The sequence below is a fragment of the Lipotes vexillifer genome, unplaced genomic scaffold, assembly GCF_000442215.2.
Source record: "Lipotes vexillifer unplaced genomic scaffold, Lipotes_vexillifer_v1.1 scaffold1358, whole genome shotgun sequence".
NCBI lineage: Eukaryota > Metazoa > Chordata > Mammalia > Artiodactyla > Lipotidae > Lipotes > Lipotes vexillifer.
The window spans coordinates 1039523-1058394 of record NW_006779069.1 but is presented as its reverse complement, the minus strand read 5'-3'; positions in this window follow the sequence as shown (position 1 = coordinate 1058394).

The following is an 18872-nucleotide window of genomic DNA, read 5'->3' as shown; positions in this document are numbered from 1 at the left end:
TTCTCCCTCTTTTCTTGATGAGTCTGGCTAGTGGTTTATCAATTTTGTTTATCTTTTCAAAGAACCAGCACTTAGTTTTATTGATTTTTGCTATTGTTTTCTTCATTTCTTTTTCATTTATTTCTGATATGATCTTTTTGATTTCTTTCCTTGTGCTAACTTTGAGGGTTTTTTTTTTGTTGTTGTTCTGCTTCCTCTAATTGCTTTAGGTGTAAGTTTAGGTTGTTTATTTGAGATGTTTGTTGTTTCTTGAGGTAAGATTGGATTGCTACAAACTTCCCTCTTAGAACTGCTTTTGCTGATCCTATAGGTTTTGGGTCATGCCGTTTTCACTGCCATGTGTTTCTAGGTATTTTTTGACTTCCTCTTTGATTTCTTCAGTGATCTCTTGGTTATTAAGTTGTGTATTATTTAGCCTCCATGATTTTGTATTTTTTACAGATGTTTTCATGTAATTGATATCTAGTCTCATACCCTTTGTGGTCAGAAAAGATAATTGATACAATTTCAATTTTCTTAAGTTTACCAAGGCTTGATTGTGACCCAGAATATGATTTATCCTGGAGAATGCTCCATGAGCACTTGAGAAGAAAGTGTATTCTGTTGTTTTTGGATGGAATGTCATATAAATATCGATTAAGTGCATCTTGTGTAATGTATCTCGTAAAGCTTTTTTTCATTTATTTTCATTTTGGATGATCTATTCATTGGTGAAAGTGGAGTGTTAAAGTTCCCTACAATGATTGTGTTACTGTTGATTTCCCCTTTTATGGCTGTTAGCATTTGCCTTATGTATTGAGGTGATCCTATGTTGGGTGCATAAAGATTTACAATCGTTATATCTTCTTGGATTGATCCCTTGATCATTGTGTAGTGTCCTTCTTTGTCTCGTGTAATAGTCTTTATTTTAAAGTCTATGTTTTATGATATGAGAATTGCTACTCCAGCTTTCTTTGATTTCCATTTGAGTTGAATATCTTTTTCCATCCCCTCACTTTCAATCCGTATGTGTCCCTAGGACTGAAGTGGGTCTCTTGTAGACAGCATATATACCTGTCTTTTTTTTTATTCATTCAGCCAGTCTCTGTCTTTTGGCTAGAGAATATAATACATTTACATTTAAGGTAGTTATAAATATATATGTTCCTATTACCATTTTAATTGTTTTGGGTTTGTTATTGTAGGTCTTTCCCTTCTCTTGTGTTTCCTGCCTAGAGAAATCCTTTAGCATTTGTTGTAAGGCTGGTTTGGTGGTGCTGAATTCTCTTAGCTTTTGCTGGTCTGCAAGGGTTTTAATTTCTCTGTCAAGTCTGAATGAGATCTTTGCTCGGTAGAGTAATCTTGGTTGTAAGTTTTTCCTTTTCATCACTTTAAATATGTCTTGCCACTCCCTTCTGGCTTGCAGAGTTTCTGCTGAAAGATCAGCTGTTAACCTTATGGGGATTCCTTTGTATGTTATTTGTTGTTTTTCCCTTGCTGCTCTTAATATTTTTTCTTTGTATTTAATTTTTGATAGTTTGATTAATATGTGTCTTGGCACATGTTTCTCCTTTAATTTATCCTGTATAGGACTTTCTGCACTTCCTGCACTTGATTGACTATTTCCTTTCCCACATTGGGGAAGTTTTCAACTATAATGTCTTCAAATATTTTCTCAGTCCCTTTCTTTCTCTCTTCTTCTTCTGGGACCCCTATAATTAGAATGTTGGTACATTTATTTTTGTCCCAGAGGTCTCTGAGACTGTCCTCAGTTCTTTTCATTCTTTTTTCTTTATTCTGCTTTGCATTAGTTATTTCCACTATTTTATCTTCCAGGTCACTTATCCGTTCTTCTGCCTCAGTTATTCTGCTATTGATTCCTTCTATAGAATTTTTAATTTCATTTATTTTGTTGTTCATCAGTGTTTGTTTGCTGTTTAGTTCTTCTAGGTCCTTGTTAAATGTTTCTTTTATTTTCTTCATACTATCTCCAAGATTTTGGATCATCTTTACTATCTGATTTCTTTTTCAGGTAGACTGCCTATTTCCTCTTCATTTGTTTGGTCTGGTGGGTTTTTACCTTCCTCCTTCATCTGCTGTGTGTTTCTCTGTCTTCTCATTTTGCTTAACTTACTGTGTTTAGGGTCTCCTTTTCGCAGTCTGCAGGGGATGTAGGTTCGTATTTCCTGTTGTTTTTGGTGTCTGCCCCTCAGTGGCTAAGGTTGGTTCAGTGGGTTTTGAGACTTCCTAGTGGAGGGGACTAGTGCCTGTGTTCTGGTGGATGAGTCTGGATCTTGTCTTTCTGGTGTACAGGATCGTGTCCGGTGTTGTATTTTGGGGTGTCTGTGACCTTATGATTTTATGCAGCCTCTTTGCTAATGTGTGGGGTTGTGTTCCTGTCTTGCTAGTTGTTTGGCATAGGGCGTCTAGCACTGTAGATTGCTGGTTTTTGAGTGGAGCTGGTCTTAGCATTGAGATGGAGATCTTTGGGAGAGCTTTCACTGTTTGATATTACATTGAGATAGGAGGTTTCTGGTAGACTGTTGTGCTCAACTCGGCTCTCCTATCTCAGAGGCACAGGCCTGACACCTGGCCAGAGCACCAAGACCCTGTCAGACACACGGCCAGGTGCATGGGGAGTTTCTTGCCTTTTGGGAAGTCTGAGGTCTTCTACTTGTATTCAGTAGGTGTTTTGTAGGAGTTGTTCCACATGTAGATGTATTTCTGATGTATTAGTGGGGAGGAAGGTGATCTCCACATCTTACTCCTCCACCATCTTGAAGGTCTCTGTTTTGTCTTTTAAAACATAGAGTACTTTATCTGAAGATTTATTTTTTACAAATACAGTAGAAGCAATGTGTAAGAGACTAAAGCTTACTTCATCAGGGTGAGGTCTAAAAAAAGCCATAGAAGAAGGAATCTAACCAATAAGCATTTTAATAGTGGATAGTCCTGCTGTGATCAGAGAGTGGTTTGTAGAAAGAAGTTGGATGGTTATAGTTAGTGGTGGATGCAAATGTTTAATGCAAGCAAGTTTTCTTTCAGACAGCAGTGAAAGCCATTCTTGCTATGAAATAACATCACTTCTGCTGAAATAAACTCCACAGTGTTAGTCTCAGGCTGGTGATTAGAGAACCTAATTCTTGTGACACTTCTCAACCAAGGAGTACTAAAGCTCTTGACATAGTGCGGATGTTCAAGGTTGCCTGTGGCTTTACAGGCTTGCAGTGATATACTGCTGGGCTCTGTTAGGTCATAAAATTGGTCACTGGTTTTTAGAGGGATTTCAGTTTAAATTTGGAATCTCCAAGCCAAAAACGGGACTCTTTTTCTGCTATTCATTATAAAATAAACAAGTCTTCAGTTAAGCCATCTCCTTTGTCAGAACCTGGGGCAGGTAGCCCATCAATGAAGGCATCGTTTCTTGTAGATGAAGGGCGGGTAACAATAGGATGCTACTTTACAGTATTTTATAAACACTTAGATGAAATTACTCTATGATTTGTACTTGGAAGTAACAAATTAAATATTTTGGGTGCATATCCTAGAATCAGTTGCTTCATGAATTCTAATGGGGGTGTGAAAAAAGAGTTGTGCAGTGCTCCAGCCTGTGGCTTCAGCTGGACATGTCCGTGGGGGAGTCTGACTCTGATGTATCTAAAGGAGACATTTTCTAAAGCCAACCTTGAAGGTAGAAAGTAGAATGCAAGTGGTGGTGGTGGGACTTGAGGAAAATGCTTTCTCTTGGGATCTGGAAAGGAGATGCCAGAGAAGATAGGGCTCAAGGTTTGAAAAAATGGGGTGAGCTAAGAGGCATCCTAAATGAGTTTCTAGATTGTTTGGTTAAAATGGTCCCTGATTTTTTTTTTTTTAACAAAAACACCTCTGAGGATCCCTAAAGCAAATTTATGTATATCACATTAAAAATATGCCTATTAAATTGTTCTCCAACTCGTGATATCCTAGATGAATCAAGTCCACAAGACCATTCAAGTGATCAGTATAACCTTATAGAAATAGCTAGCTAGACTCATAGGAAGTTTTGATTTAATGAGTATTTCAGTGAACGAGGGTAATTAATTTTATTTCTTTCAGAAATTTTAAAAAGTGTGTATATGTGTATTTTCTTTTAGGAAAATGGCCAAAAACCTTGTTGAAAAATAGAGAGAGTACAAGATGGCTTATACCTTCTTGTGACCAAGGGCAAGTCACTTTACTTCTTTGGTCCTCAATTACTTTATTCATAAAATGAGAGAACTGATGTAGGTTATTGGATGTGTATAGGTACTTATAAAATGAATGATGCTGCTTGTGTGTAAATACTCTTTTAATGTACATGGACTTATCTTTTTCAGTAACCATTATGAGGTGGGCACTTAGCTAGTGGAGTGGAGGAGGAATGTGGAGCAGGGATGAGGGTAAGCTGATGCAGAAAGGGGAGCCTTGTGCAGATTGATGACGGCTGTGCACCGTGAGCTGAGGAGTGTGCCCACGGCCCCAAAGATTAAAGCAAAGAAGGGAAAGCTAGACAAGTGGACAGTTCCCAATCTGTTAAATCTCATCAGCTAACAATATTTCAAAAACAATGTTTGGGGATTGACAATCATATTTTGTAAGGATATTAAAAAATCTAGTATGATGTGTTACCTTCATTTTGTGAATAAAATGACATTCACATCTGTGTATATAGGAAGAGTATATTATCACACAAAATAATTCCAGTTCTTTAAATTCAACAAATTTATCTTTTGGAAAACTCATCCCATCATCCTTATTCTCCTCCTTTTTCCTTGGACTGGTAAAAAGTGTCATCCTAATGGTCACAGGTCCTAGGACCAGCATTTAGAAATCAATGAGAGTTTCCAGAATTCATTCTATGATCCTTGTTTGTATTTTCTGGGAGAGAACTAGTAAATGAGTGCTCTCCTAGGCTTAAAATCCTGAGAGTCTATGTTTAGTGGTTCTAGTGATGCAGGGATTGAAGGGGGAGAACAACTCTTTGTCACCTTCTTGGGGGACCAGCGAGCAGCTCTGTATGTGGGAAGGGCAGGCAGGAGCACATGTGTCTTTGGAAACAGTGGCAAGCACTGAGATGGAACCTCCGTAACCCTGCTGGGATGATCATCTTTAGATCGAGTTTTACAATTAGAATGGTATGAATAACATAAATAAACTGATGGTGACTTACCTTGCTTTTTAGTTTCATTTCCTGGAGTTTTATGACTTGAGTTTTGTGAAAATCTCCATTATCAGTCGGCAGGTAGTCCACCCATCTCAAATTATTTGTTGATTGTCTGAGAAATAATTTTTCCCCAAGGAAGTCCAGCACTGACATAATACTGATTTAATTATTAAACAATTCTGCTTATTTTTCCATAGCCTTTTGGCCATATGTAGCCTTTTGGTGTTCTGAGGATGCTTCTAGCACTGCAGTGGTGCTGTCTGCATCGATCAGTGTACCCTCAATGGGAAAGCCTGTTTTCAGGGGACTCTGTTTCCCCCTTTGTGTTGGAGGGTGATAATAGTGAGATAGTCATCATCTGAAGGCAGAGATAAGAGCATCCGTCTGTTGCCCTGTCATGATTCCCTGATATAACTGTGCTCACCACCAATGTATATTTAGACCAGGAGCTTCCCACTATCTGAAGCAAAACTTTCTTGTTGCAAAGCTGCAGTATGTATATTGGCAAATAATCAATGTCCCTTAAGAGGAAACTAGAAGGCACCTTGGATTATTTCTGTTAGAGCATGTGAGTCCTCTAAGCTATGGCATTTTTCTGGTCAGTCTGATTGACAGGCAGGAGGCCAAAGTTAGCATTGACCCAGAGGCCACCACAGTGGGGAGAGGGTAAGTAGGGGACGTGTCTCCCTTGTTTAGAGTCACACAGGGACCTTAAAATATACCCTTCTGGTGTTTAGACCAGGTTACTCTTTCCTTCAAGGAGGTATGTTAAGTTCCTTCTACTCATCTACTGAATGTTATATATAACTGAACTTAATTTTTATCTTTTAAGTTTTGGTAGTGAAGTAGCTTTGAAGACTAGTCTCTTTGTTTTGTGAAGACAGAGGCCTTTAAAGATGGGATCAACAAAGAAAGGGGCCTGGAATAGGTTGAAAAGGTAGCAGCCTGGAGAGTGATGTGTGAATGACTCTTCGGGCAGGACTTCTTGTCATTCTCCTCTTCCTGTAAACACAGAGGCTCAGCTTCACGGGAAACCAGAACTCTGCCCACGAAACATCTTCATCCTGCCATTCTCTAGATCTCAATCAATGAAGCCATATAATTTCAACCATCCACAGTAAAAAATTTAACCCAGGCTTCCCTGGTGGCGCAGTGGTTGAGAGTCCGCCTGCCGATGCAGGGGACACGGGTTCGTACCCCGGTCCGGGAAGATCCCACATGCCGTGGAGCGGCTGGGCCCGTGAGCCATGGCCGCTGAGCCTGCGCGTCCGGAGCCTGTGCTCCGCAATGGGAGAGGCCACAACAGTGAGAGACCGCATACCGCAAAAAAAAAAAAAAAATTTAACCCATTAAAAAACTTTATCAATGCTCTTGACTTTTCATTTTTAATCAGTTACTGGGGTGGGGGGGCGGTTCTCTAAATAGTTCTCTCCATCCTCATCATAATTACTTAATCCAGACCCCCATATCTTCCTTCCTGGACTTGGGCATGGTCCTCCTGGTTGCTTCCTTGGACTCAGTCTCTCAGCCCTTCCAGTCCATTGTGTGTGCTTGTTTGGGGACTTATCCTTCCTTCACCCCCACTCACATCATCACCTCCCTGTCTTAACCAGTACCCAGTGCATCGAGTCTCAGCTCTACTGCTTGAGCTTCCCCAGGATTCACCTGCTCCACACAAATTTATTGAGCACCAACAATGCATCCGGCATGGTGCCAGGACCTGGACATAGGAAAAAGATAAAAGCCCCGCTTTCGAAGAGCATTGGTTCTTGTTGAGGAGAGAAAGTGTAGGGGGAGTTTCTGAGTCAGGGAAGCCTTTGACAAGGAGGTGACCTTGGAACCTGGTCTTGAGGGAGTGGAATTCATCAGACAAAAGGGATTTCCAAGGAAGAGGAACTGTGAAGAGAGATGAAAGGTACCCGTTTGAGAGGTGGCATGAATTCTGAAGTTAGCGCAGGATGGCTTGAGGGTGGGTGCTGGTAACTTGGCAGGAAGGAGGAGGTGTGGGCTGTGCCCAGGCCTCCTCACCGTGGCCCCGCTCTCCCCAGTCAGCAGAGAGCCCGCCTCCGGCTGGGCCTGCCTCGTGCCATCTTGCTCCTTTCCCAACCGGGCCCTCACTTGCATGTTCCCCTCACTTGACATGACAAGTCATGTCATGTCATGGAAACATGACATTTCCCCAGATCTTTCTATCTTTTAAGGTGCAGTTATTGTGCCACTTGCTCTAAGGAGACTTCCTAGACTTCTTGGGCCCTCTTTACAGTGCCCTCTGTTTCTAAACTTTTTTGTGAGGTAAAGTTACATAATATAAAATTTACCACTTTAATTATTTTTTAGTGTACAATGTGGCATTAAATATGTTTGCATTGTTGTGCAACCATCACCACCATCTCCATAAATTTTTCATCTTCTCTAAATTGAAACTCTATACCCCATCTCTCCAGCTCCTGGAAGCCACCTTGTTACTCTGTTTCCATAAATTTGACTTCTCTAGGTACCTCATGTAAGTGGAATCATACAATATTTGTGCTTTTGTGACTGGCTTCTTTCATGTAGCATAATGTCTTCAGGTTTCATCCATGTTGTAGCATACATCAGAATTTCATTCCTTTTTAAGGCTGAGTAAAACTCCATTATATGTACGTACCACCTTTGTTTACCTGTTCACCTGTCAGTGGACACTTGGGTTTCTTCCGCATTCTGGCTGTTGTGAATGATGCTACTCTTAACGTGGATGTATAGTGTTTGAGTCCCTGTGTTCACTTCTTTGGGGAGTGTTTCTCTGCTTAAAAAATTATTTTAGTCTATACACAATTTGGCATGAAATAACTTCTTATTTATTACTGATATTATTTTATAATACTTTGAACACCTACTAAATGGTATGGAATAGGCACTTCATGTAGAGAAACAATCAGAGCCACTAACGTTTACTGAGCACTTATGATGTACCAATTACTCTTCTGCATGTTTTGCATGTAGTAACACATTTAATCCTCAGAATAACCTTAGGAGAAGAACACTTATAGTCCCCATTTTACAGACTGAGGAAACGGAGGCACTGAGTAGTTATGTAACTTACCCAAGGGCATGTAGCAAGTAACAGGTATGTGTTATGAACTCTCACAGCAACTCAGAGAAGCAAATATTACCATCTTCACTTATTCTGATGAGAAAATTATTGCTGTCAGAAATTGTCACACCTAATACCACACAGTTAAGAAGCAGCAGAATTCAGATATAACCCTGGGTTACCTGGCTCCAATTCCCATGCTCTGCAGTGTATTTTATTTTATTTTACTTTAAAACCAGATTGCACATTCTTGTGAGAAGAAGACATCTTTCTGATTACTGCACATTTCTAAGTACATAATCAGTGATCACTAAATATTTGTTTTCTTATTGTTAGGTTAATAAGTGGATGAATGTGTAGGATTTAAGGAAAGGATATCATAGTTTTGAGTGGAGACTTGAGGAGTTTGAGGACAGGGGAATGGGAAGAAATCATTTAAAACAATAACAAAGAAATTAATGCTCAATAACCATTGTTTTTCCAAATCTATAAGTAGGTCATAATACATGGAATGCAGTGTTACATATGCTGTGTCCCATGAAAAACAGTCATTGACGATTCACAGAGTTACACTGCTCTTGTGAATTGTTCAAATTTGCTGGTAAGATGAGAAGCCCCAAACTCCCACCAGGCTGCTGTTTCTGCTCCTGCCATGGAGGGGCCTTTTCTGTGAAGAGGGGAGAGCTTGGGGGAAGCAAGGCTGGGAGGGGATGGCTGACAGGGAGAGTCAGGATGGATGGATGAGGATGGATGGCCCCAGTGGGAGGAGGGCACGCGTGAATTGAGAAGTAGGATCCATCCATTATATAAAAGTAAACAATAAGCAACTTTTGAATCACGGTGCTGTATTTCCTCCTGGGATTCAAATGACTACACAAACCACTTGAGCTTCATTTTTATGGTTTATGAAGCTCAAGGGAATTATATGCTCATAATTTATAGTTGCTGGTTCCACGTAGTGTTTATGGCTCCGTATGCTATGTATGATGATATCGTGTGCATGCCTGTACACAGGGTTTAATTAATGACCTAGAGATTATCCTTGGCTTGACTTATTGATGTCTCTGTGTTGGAAAACATGTGCTCACATGCTGAAAAATAAGAGCAGCTTAGGGCCAAGAGCAGGAGCCTTGGAATTTGGAGTGAAATTTCATGCCACTCCATTCTTTTACCAGCTGCAGACTCAGTCTTTGGAATTCTTCATGTGTTGTGCACCTTTCCAGCTCATCCTCTAAGCTTCTGCAATAAGTGAATCAATTAAAAGTTGAATTCCATTCTAATTCCCTTTTAATCTATTCTTTCCTATATTTTTTGGAGAGTGCAATGGATATAAAAGTTACAATGGCTTTTTTAGTTATTCTTTCTTTGAGAAGCAGTGAGTCTTCCCCATCTTCTGCAGTTCAGGGCATGTGGTGTCCTGCCGTGGACTTGTGTAACAATGTTTTTTGGGTGCCATGTGTGAAGAGGGAAGGTCAGGGCACAGGTTGCAGTTTTATTAATTTTTTTCTTTAGAGTAGCTCTGCTAAAACTAGATTTTAGAGTGTTAAAGTGACTTAGATTCAGTTCAGTGATTTTCAAACTTTAAAAAATTTAGAGATCCTTTCTTTAAAGAAAAGCAAGTGTAGAAGCCAACAGACAAAACAGATAAACAAGCAGTTGTCCTTGTCCCTTTGGCCAGGAGAGAGGCAGTGTGTGCAGTGGTTATAAGTATGAACTGTGGCATTAGACTGCTTGGGTTCAGGCCCCAACTTGTCCCACTTACTTAGAAGGGCAAGTTACTTAATCCTCTTGTGCCTCAGTTTATCCATCTATAAAATGGGGGTGATAAGAATAAAACTTTTCGCATGGGGTTGTTGATATAAGTTAAGTGCTTAGGCTGTGCCTTGCATGTGGTACTTTCTATCAGCTACTGCTATTATTATTTAACCTGCTGAAGGCTCAGTGAAGTAGCCTGAAAACCTCTGAGCTCTTCAAATATGTATTGAATACCTGCCATATGCCAGGCACAGGTCTAACTGCTGGGGGGAAGGTGGTGAACAAAACAAAGTCTGCTTTTCTGGCTCTTACCTGCTGGTGGTTTAGCCCAGGGGTTGGCAGACTTTTTCTGTAAAGGTTCAGGTATGTAAGTGTTTTAGGCTCTGCAGACTGTACTGTCTCCAAGCAGCCCTAGGCAATATGTAAATGAACAGGCTTGGTTGTGTTCTAATAAAACTTTGTTTATAAAAACAGGGAAGTGGGCTGGATCTGGCCCGAGGGCAGAGGTTTGCGTCTTCCTGATCTAACCTAACCTCTCCTTTTATAAAGAAAATTGAAGCCCAGGTCACACAGTAGTGGCAAAATCAAAACTAAAATCCTGTTTCAGACATCCTATGCTGTATTCTTCCATTCTTCCATGCTCTCTGGTGCACTTGTTCTGTGAGGGCCCAGTCTTCTCCCCTCCTATCTTCTATTAAACTGCACAGTGAGCTGGATGAAGAAAAGGGTGACCAGGAGTCTTACCAGCAAATCCTGTGATTTGCTTGCTTTTTTATCTGTCTTTAGGTTGGTGTACTCACTCATTCAACAAATACTTACCAGGTGCTTACTGTGTCCTAGGTACTGTTCTAAGACATAGTGGCTAGTGGTTAGCAAAGCGCACAAAGATCCCTGCCCTCTTGGAGTTTCCATTCTAGCGGGGAGGAGGGTGACAGTAAGCAATACACACAACAAACAAGTAAATTATCAGATGATGAGGACGAACAGGAGTGTAGGCGTAGGTTGTAGGGTTTCCTAGATGGTCAGAGTAGGCCTTACAGAGAATGTGAAATTGTAACTGAACCAAACTTGGGTCTGCTCCCCCACATGCAGTAAAGACAATCTACTGACGCCAGGTTGTGGTGAAGGAAAGTGCAGCATTTATTGCAGGTGCCAAGCAAGGAGTCCAGGGCAGCTAGTGCTCAAAACACCCGAACTCCCCATGGGTTTCAGCAAAGAATTTTTAAAGGCAAGGTGGGAAGGGGCATCCCAGGGTATGTGATCAGCTCACGCACAACTCTCTGATTGGTCGATGGTGAAGTAACAGGGGTTAACATTATCAGTCTTTAGGCTCCATGCTGGGGAGTTTGGGGGCTACATGTTCATGGTCATCAAGTGGTTAACATCTTCCATTTGGTGGGGGTTTTCGAATCTGTAAAACAACACAGGAAACGTGCATCAGATACTATTTTCTAGGCTACTTCAGAGAGGAGTTAAAGCAGAGGATTATGGGGGAGGGGTCTGTCCCAGGAAGGCCCCATAGGGTCCTGCTCAGTTACAAAATTTGAGAAAAGCTTTGAGGGCGATAAGAACATCAGCAGAGCGGACCTGAGGCAAGAGCAAAAACTGCTAGAGCAAAGAGAGGGGTTCCTGTGAAGAGTGTTGGAAGAATGGCAAATAGGCCAGTGCAGCTGGAGAGGAGTGTGCAAGGGGGCGTAACAGGAGTGGAGGAGTGGAGGTGGGGTGGGGCAGAGACCATACTGTGTCCATGAGCCTGAGGGCAGTGGGAAGGCACTGCAGTATTCTGGACAGAGGACTGCCCTGCTCCAGAAGAATGGGCTCCCTCTGGCTGCTCTTGAGAATGGATTATAGAAGCAGACTGGGTAGGAGGACATAGCATCAATCCAGATGAGAGGTGATGTTGACTCAGGCCACAGGGATAATGATGGATGGAGAGAGAGAGGAGGTCAGATTCTGGAGATATATTTTGAATGTAACACTGATAGCATTTCCAACATATTGAAGGTGGAGTATGAAGAATGAGAGGAATTAAAATGATCTTCTGCTTACAGTATTCATAGGATTCCTGAGCTGATTACACAGCCCAGGAACCTTCATTTATGTCTGGGAGAACTGAGGTCCAGAGAGGAAGGACTTTCCCTCGGTGAGGGCAGCTCTATCTCCCTTTTCTATTGACGGTCGTTTGTCTTCTTGTGTTTATCTTCTTCCTTCTTACCTGATGCCACAGAGCTAGGTGCCCCTCCTCTGGCCTTTCCCTGTCATTCTGTTTTTACTTACACCTGTCATGAAATGTCCCTCTCTGTTTACTTGTTCCCCACCATAGGTTAGCTCTCTGAGGCCTCCTAGCATAGTGCTTGATACATAGTAGGTGCTTAGTTAATATTTGTTGTATGAAGAAATACATTTTTTGAAATAGTCTCCTCCAAATTTCCAGCCATTCTGAAGTCTCATTGTTGTCCTTTTATAGTTTTTCTTCTTTCACTGACTTTTCTTTCAGTGTTTTCTTTCTTTCATTTCTCGTAGAATCTTAACTTGGATTTGCTTCATATTTTCCACTTTAAGAATTTCCCTTGGGCCTGTCACATTGAAAGGAAAAGTCCTTTGATTTTCGTTTTAAATTACATCTGTTAAACAGTAACACATCAGGCAGTAAGGCATTTGATATTTTAAATCTCTACTTTTACTTTCCTTTGGTTCCTCAACAGGTCTCTTGGGGGCATTCAAGTTCAGAGTATCTTGAAATTCTGCCAGGACTGGGGCACAGTTGCTGTGGTGTGTATAATGCTTGAATGTGTGACGTGCAGCTGGATAATGCAGAGTTTACTCACGCCCAGAGTGTAATGCATCTGTCTACACCCGGTCCTCTCCTTTGCCATTACTCTTAGTTGAGCATGTGCTATAAAAACCACCAGGTGTCAACAATCTAGGTAACCAAGCCCTAACTAAATCTTCTCAGGATGAAGGTACACCTGCCGGAAGCATCTTCCAGAACTGCAAATTCATAAAACCCTTTGCTTTTAGCTGAATTATTGCTCCATGTCCTGAAAGCTACAAAAACACAACATCAGGTTAGAGTACATAATGGGTAAAATACCTGTTATCTAAAGTGACTTGAAAGATATTTTTATTCTTTTTGCCTATTATTTTTTGAGGGATATGTGAGTCTTTTTACTGTCTTAAAATGGCTGTGAGCTAGCAATAGATTATTGGTTGCCATATTTTTGGCTTTATGATTCATTGATCATAGTCTCATTCTTTGGAGTTCAAAGATGAAATAATAGATAATATTTATAGCCTAGCACCATGCTAAGTATCCTACATGCGTTCTTTAATTCTCACAACCCTACGGTAGGTGCTATTATTATTATTCTTCCCATTTTACATTTGGGGCATGAAGTTAAGTAACTGACTCCATGACAATATCTGTGGAGCCCAGGGCATACTTGTTCTTACCAAATGGTATTTGCTTATCTGTAGCTCTGTGGTATTATGCTGGCTCATGTTCAGTTTTTCCTCATTTCGATTTTAAATTATGATCCTTTTGGGGATACAGGGTAAATCTCAATAAGCCTTAATGTTAATTTGTGCTTCATTTGGTGTATATTTTATTAAAATTTCCAACTTTTATATACCACTGTAGCATTTACAAAATGCTTTTACAAATAATATCTCCCTTAATTTTAGTGTTCTTTGGACTCTTATTCTTCTATCATCAGAGTCATACAGATCATCTTAAATGCAGAGAAAAACTTCCCTGTCCTTTCTTTTCCCTTTTAATTTCCCCCAAATCCCACCTCTCCTCACATCTATTGCTTCACCGTATTCAAAATAATTTCATATCTATTATCCCATTGAATCCTCAAACCAGTCATCTGAGGTAGATGGTATTTTCCCTATTTTTCTGCCGAAGAAATTGAGTCTTAGAGAAGTGATTTGACTGTTAGAGAGATGAGGCAGAAGGGAAATCAGAGAGATTCGAAGTCTGGGAAAGATTCAGCCCACCATTTGCTGGCTTTGAAGATGAAGGGCCCCAAGCCTGGGAAGATGAGCAGTCTCTAGAAGCCGAGACCAACCCCTGGCCAACAGCTGGCAAGGAAACAGAGACCTTAGTCCTACAACCTCAGGGACCTGACTTCTCCCCTAGCACCTCCAGAGAGGAACACAGCCCTGCAGACACTTTGATTTCAGCCTTGTGAGACACTTAGAGAGAACCAACTGAGCCATGCTGTGCCCGGACTCCTGACTCATGGAGCCATGAGAAAATAAATGTGTAGTTTTAAGCTACTGAATTTGTGGTAATCTATTACAGTGACAATAGAATACAAATACAGTCACAAAAGCTGTTCTATACTGTTTCCACTGGCTTCCTGGGACAGCACCCAGCACTGTGGTTTCTAAAAGTGAGAGGGCCATCCACTCCAGGTATGCACAAGATGATCCACTTAGGTAAAGAAAAAAAAAAAATCTCAACTCTTAAATTTACAGTTTTGTAGTTTTTATAATGTAATTAATGCATTGGTATAGCAGAATATTTATAATGCTTATATTGTGTTGTCTGCTCAATCGTTTTTTACTGATAGGGTTACATGATCAAAAAAGCACGTTGAGGGCTTCCCTGGTGGCGCAGTTGTTGAGAGTCTGCCTGCCAATGCTAGGGGACACGGGTTCAAGCCCTGGTCTGGGAAGATCCCACATGCCGCAGAGCAACTAAGCCCATGCGCCACAGCTACTGAGCCTGCGTGTCTGGAGCCTGTGCTCCGCAACAAGAGAGGCCGTGACAGCGAGAGGCCTGCGCACTGCTATGAAGAGTGGCCCCTGCTCGCTGCAACTAGAGAAAGCCCTCGCACAGAAACGAAGACCCAACACAGCCAAAAATAAATAAATAAATAAATAAATAAATAAATTTATAAAAACATGTTGAACAGTGACCTAGTGGAGTGGGGAGCAGAATGTCAAGTCAGCATGTCTGGTGGTAAGCTCACTGTATTTGGAGTTGGACGATTGATTTTGTTTCCACCTATGATGGAAATTAGCCTGGTGGCTTTGGTTAAGCCCCTTTACATCTGTGGCTCACATTTCCCCATGGAACCTGAGGGAGATTACTTGAGCTTCCTTGAGAGTATAGGGATGCCACGTTGATGTCCAATCAGTAACTACCATCTCTGAACCATGTCTTTGTTCTGACTGAGGAAAAAGAAACTTAGACCAAAAATACAGGTTTTACTGATTTGGCTTTTTGTTTGGACAAATTGATCACTGTGTTTGACTGAGTTTACTTAATACAGTAAGCTACTTCTGGACAGGTATTTTTCTGATTCACTTCTCAGGTCTTCCAACCTCTAATCCGGTACTTTGCACCAGATTAATAATAAGATTTTGCAGAATCAATGTGTGGACTTAATTAGGTAAAATAAAAAAGTTAAAAAGAAGCAGTAACAACCTAATTATAGTGATATATCTTAGTTATTACCAGGGCCCAGGTTGCCTGACTGCTTCCTTTAGGCCACAGCATTTCAACGCAACTGGCAGTAAAATTGATGTCACTAGAGATATTCCAACAGGACTGTCAGCTTCATAGTATAGCTCCATGTAAGTAGTACATATCATGTGCCAGATGTTATTCTAAGTACTTTCTATTTCTATTTCTATATTAACTCAATGTTCACAATAACAATATTGGTTTTGTACTACTATTTTAGTTACAAGTGGGTAAAGCAAGGCGCAGAGAGGTTAAAGAGCCTACCAGAGGTCACCCAACTATTGATAGTAATTGGCAGAGCAGGTATCCAAACCCAGCAGGATGGATTCAGAGTCTGTGCCCATCACCACTATGCTCTGTTGCTTCTCCATGGTACGAGGTTGTGAGGACTCTTCTGAGTTCTTCAAGCATAGGTATTCTTAAATTCCTAACCCATCAGGAATTGAGGACCACCTTCCTTCCCCAAGGACTCAGAGCACGAGAGCAGAATGGGAGAGCCCAGAGTGGGGTGTCTAGGGTGTTGCTATGGAGATGAGTAGCAGGGAGAGCATGGCACAAAGAGCTCTCTGGCCTTGGGAAAATTAAGCTTTCTGAGCCACAGTTTCTTCATATGTCAACATGGAGCTGACAAACCTGCTGGATGAGGCTGTAGACGATGAAATGAAATAATGGGTGTATAGCATTGCCTTGGGCATGGAACACAGCAGGTGCTTAATGAGACTTTGTTGAACAGCACTGCACCCCTGGTCTGAGTAGCTCTCGAGCCCAGAAGGTGTTAACACACAGGAAAGAGGATACGTCCCGCTACCTACGGCACAGCTTTGACTACCTGGAACTCCAATGCACTGTGTCCCAAGCCTATCCCGTGATCTCCTGCTTCCATTCTGAACTGCCTGTCTTCCTGTGTTCTGAACCCTTCCACAAGTTCACTATCCCCCAACGTCCTAGGTTGGAAACCTCACCTGTATCCAAACAACTGCTGAGCTTTGTTGAGTCTGCCTCTCTAAAGTCAGTAGGACTCATCTTCCTCTTTGTTTCTTTATGGCTAAGGATTTAGCTTAGGTCATCATCAGTAGGCTTAGATTATAGGCACAGCCTCTTAACCCATCCTCCCATCTCCGTGTTGCTGCTGGTTATCTGTCCAAAACACAAGTTGAAATATTGCTTCCCCACAAAAACCTCCTTTTACCTTTGTACTGCTTTTAGCGAGACTGTATAATCTGGACCCTTTCATGGTCACATCCCATCCAGGAACAAGATGTGCACTTGGCAGAAGTGCCTTGTGTTACCTAAGGAGTACATGAGTGTGATGGTGGTGGCTGGATGTGGTGCGTCAGCAACTGGGTAAGAGAGCCACCAGCACTGGGGTTGCTTAGAATAACTAGTCAAAGATAGAGGGTGACTAGCTGCAGTCTTGGCCAGGGCCATTGATTTCTCCTTCCTTTGCACTTTCCACCTTTTGAATGCTTCATTGTCACCAACTGTCCCACCAAAGTATATACAAGAAGAAAAAAAAAAAGCCTTTGAGAATTTGCAGATACCTGGGAAGGGCTCTGGAGACAATCTGCATATCCAGAATCTGGGAAATACTCTATATATAAGCATTGGTTTCTAAATACACAGTTTGTAGGCCTGAGATCTTTGTGGTCACTAGGCTATAATTTTTTTTTTTGTGCTACGCGGGCCTCTCACTTTTGTGGCCTCTCCCGTTGCAGATCACAGGCTCCGGACGCGCAGGCTCAGCGGCCATGGCTCACGGGCCCAGCTGCTTCGCGGCATGTGGGATCTTCCCGAACCGGGGCACGAACCCGTGTCCTCTGCATCGGCAGGCGGACTCTCAACCACTGCGCCACCAGGGAAGCCACCAGGGAAGCCCACTAGGCTATAATTTAATGCCCACGGCTGCTCCTTCTTACTCTTCATGTCCCTGCTCTAACTTTATCTCCTTTAGAGAGGCCTTTCTGTCTCCATTGCTCTCTCTTCCCTAACCCTGTTGATTTTCCTTCATGGCACCTGACTTCTTTTCTTTTTTTTTTACTACATATTTATTTGCTTTTCTGTTCTCTGTCTAGGATGTACAGGGATTCAGTGCCTGGAAAAATACCTGACACATGTTAAAAGCTTGTTAAATATTTGGAATAAATGGATGAATGAATTATTGCAGAATTAAAAGTGAATATGGGAGAAGAGAGAGTTGGATATTTCCAAGATTTCTGCAGAGAGCAGCAGGGAGCTAGAAGGCAATCTACCTTGGGGTAACTCCCTCCCCTTGACAGCAAGAGGGAATTTAACTACTCAGGGAATAAAGTGAGCCTGAGTTGGGAGAAGCCTCCTCACCACTCTCTGTTTTATACACCTGTTGCCTGCCCATGGGGTCTCCCATCCTGCTGGTTGGAGGCTTAAGGACGAGCACCTGATTTGCCATCACCAAGCAGAGTAGCTGTGCTTTTCTCCCTTCCTCGGTGCGTGGGGTCTCGCTGGGAGTGGGCCTACAGAAGTTTGGTGCCTGGGATGCTATTCCCTCCCTGGATAGTTGGGGAGCTGCCCAGAGCCTATTTGTCCACTCTGGGAGTAAGGTCCTGGAGGAGAAGCTCAGTAGTTTGGCTGAATAGCATAGCCTTTCTCAGTGAAACCCTCCAAGGAGTTTCTGCTCAGGCCTCCCAGGGTAGAGCAGTGATTTGCAGCAGTTTCAGGCCTCTTTATTTTCCAGTTTCATCTCTCCCCATTGATTTTGCCATTTGTGGCTCATAATGGAAATGAGGCTAGTGGGTACAGATGGAACAGTTACTAGACGCTTCTCTGTTTTGTAGCTGGGGCACTCCTGGGGAATCAGCTGCATGGGTATTTGCTTCCTTAACTCTTCTCTGAGTTTTACCAAGTCAAGGTCACCCAGAAGATGGTCATCAATTTGTCGATTTGTTCATATTGTACAATGTGAAACAAGATGAAAGAATTAGGACCGCCCCCAACATAAAAGCTTAAAGAACATATGTGTATAAGTTGTGACCATTGGTACTAATTTTATGAATACACTTTGCTAAAACAGGATGGAAAATACATTACGTTTGAACAGCTTCCCTCTATCCAGTTCTTAGGGGGCAATAAAATGTTTATTTTGCTGCAGCTTGATCATGATGCTGGCGTCATAAAGAAGGCTGGTATTTATTTTTCTTTAAGAAAACTCAAGATATGTACGCTGATGTGTCATGTATGTAGAGGCCAGTCTGGAACACAGCTTTGATCCTAAAAAGTAAGTGGAAAAGGCCTTGAAGATATGAAGCAAGAGACTCATGTCGCTGCATGAAAGCTGGGGCCCCTCAGCACTTCTTATTCTTGATTCCCACTTAGTATTCTAGCCTCAACATTCAGGTGTCTCTTTTTTTTTTTTTTTTTTTTTTTGGGGT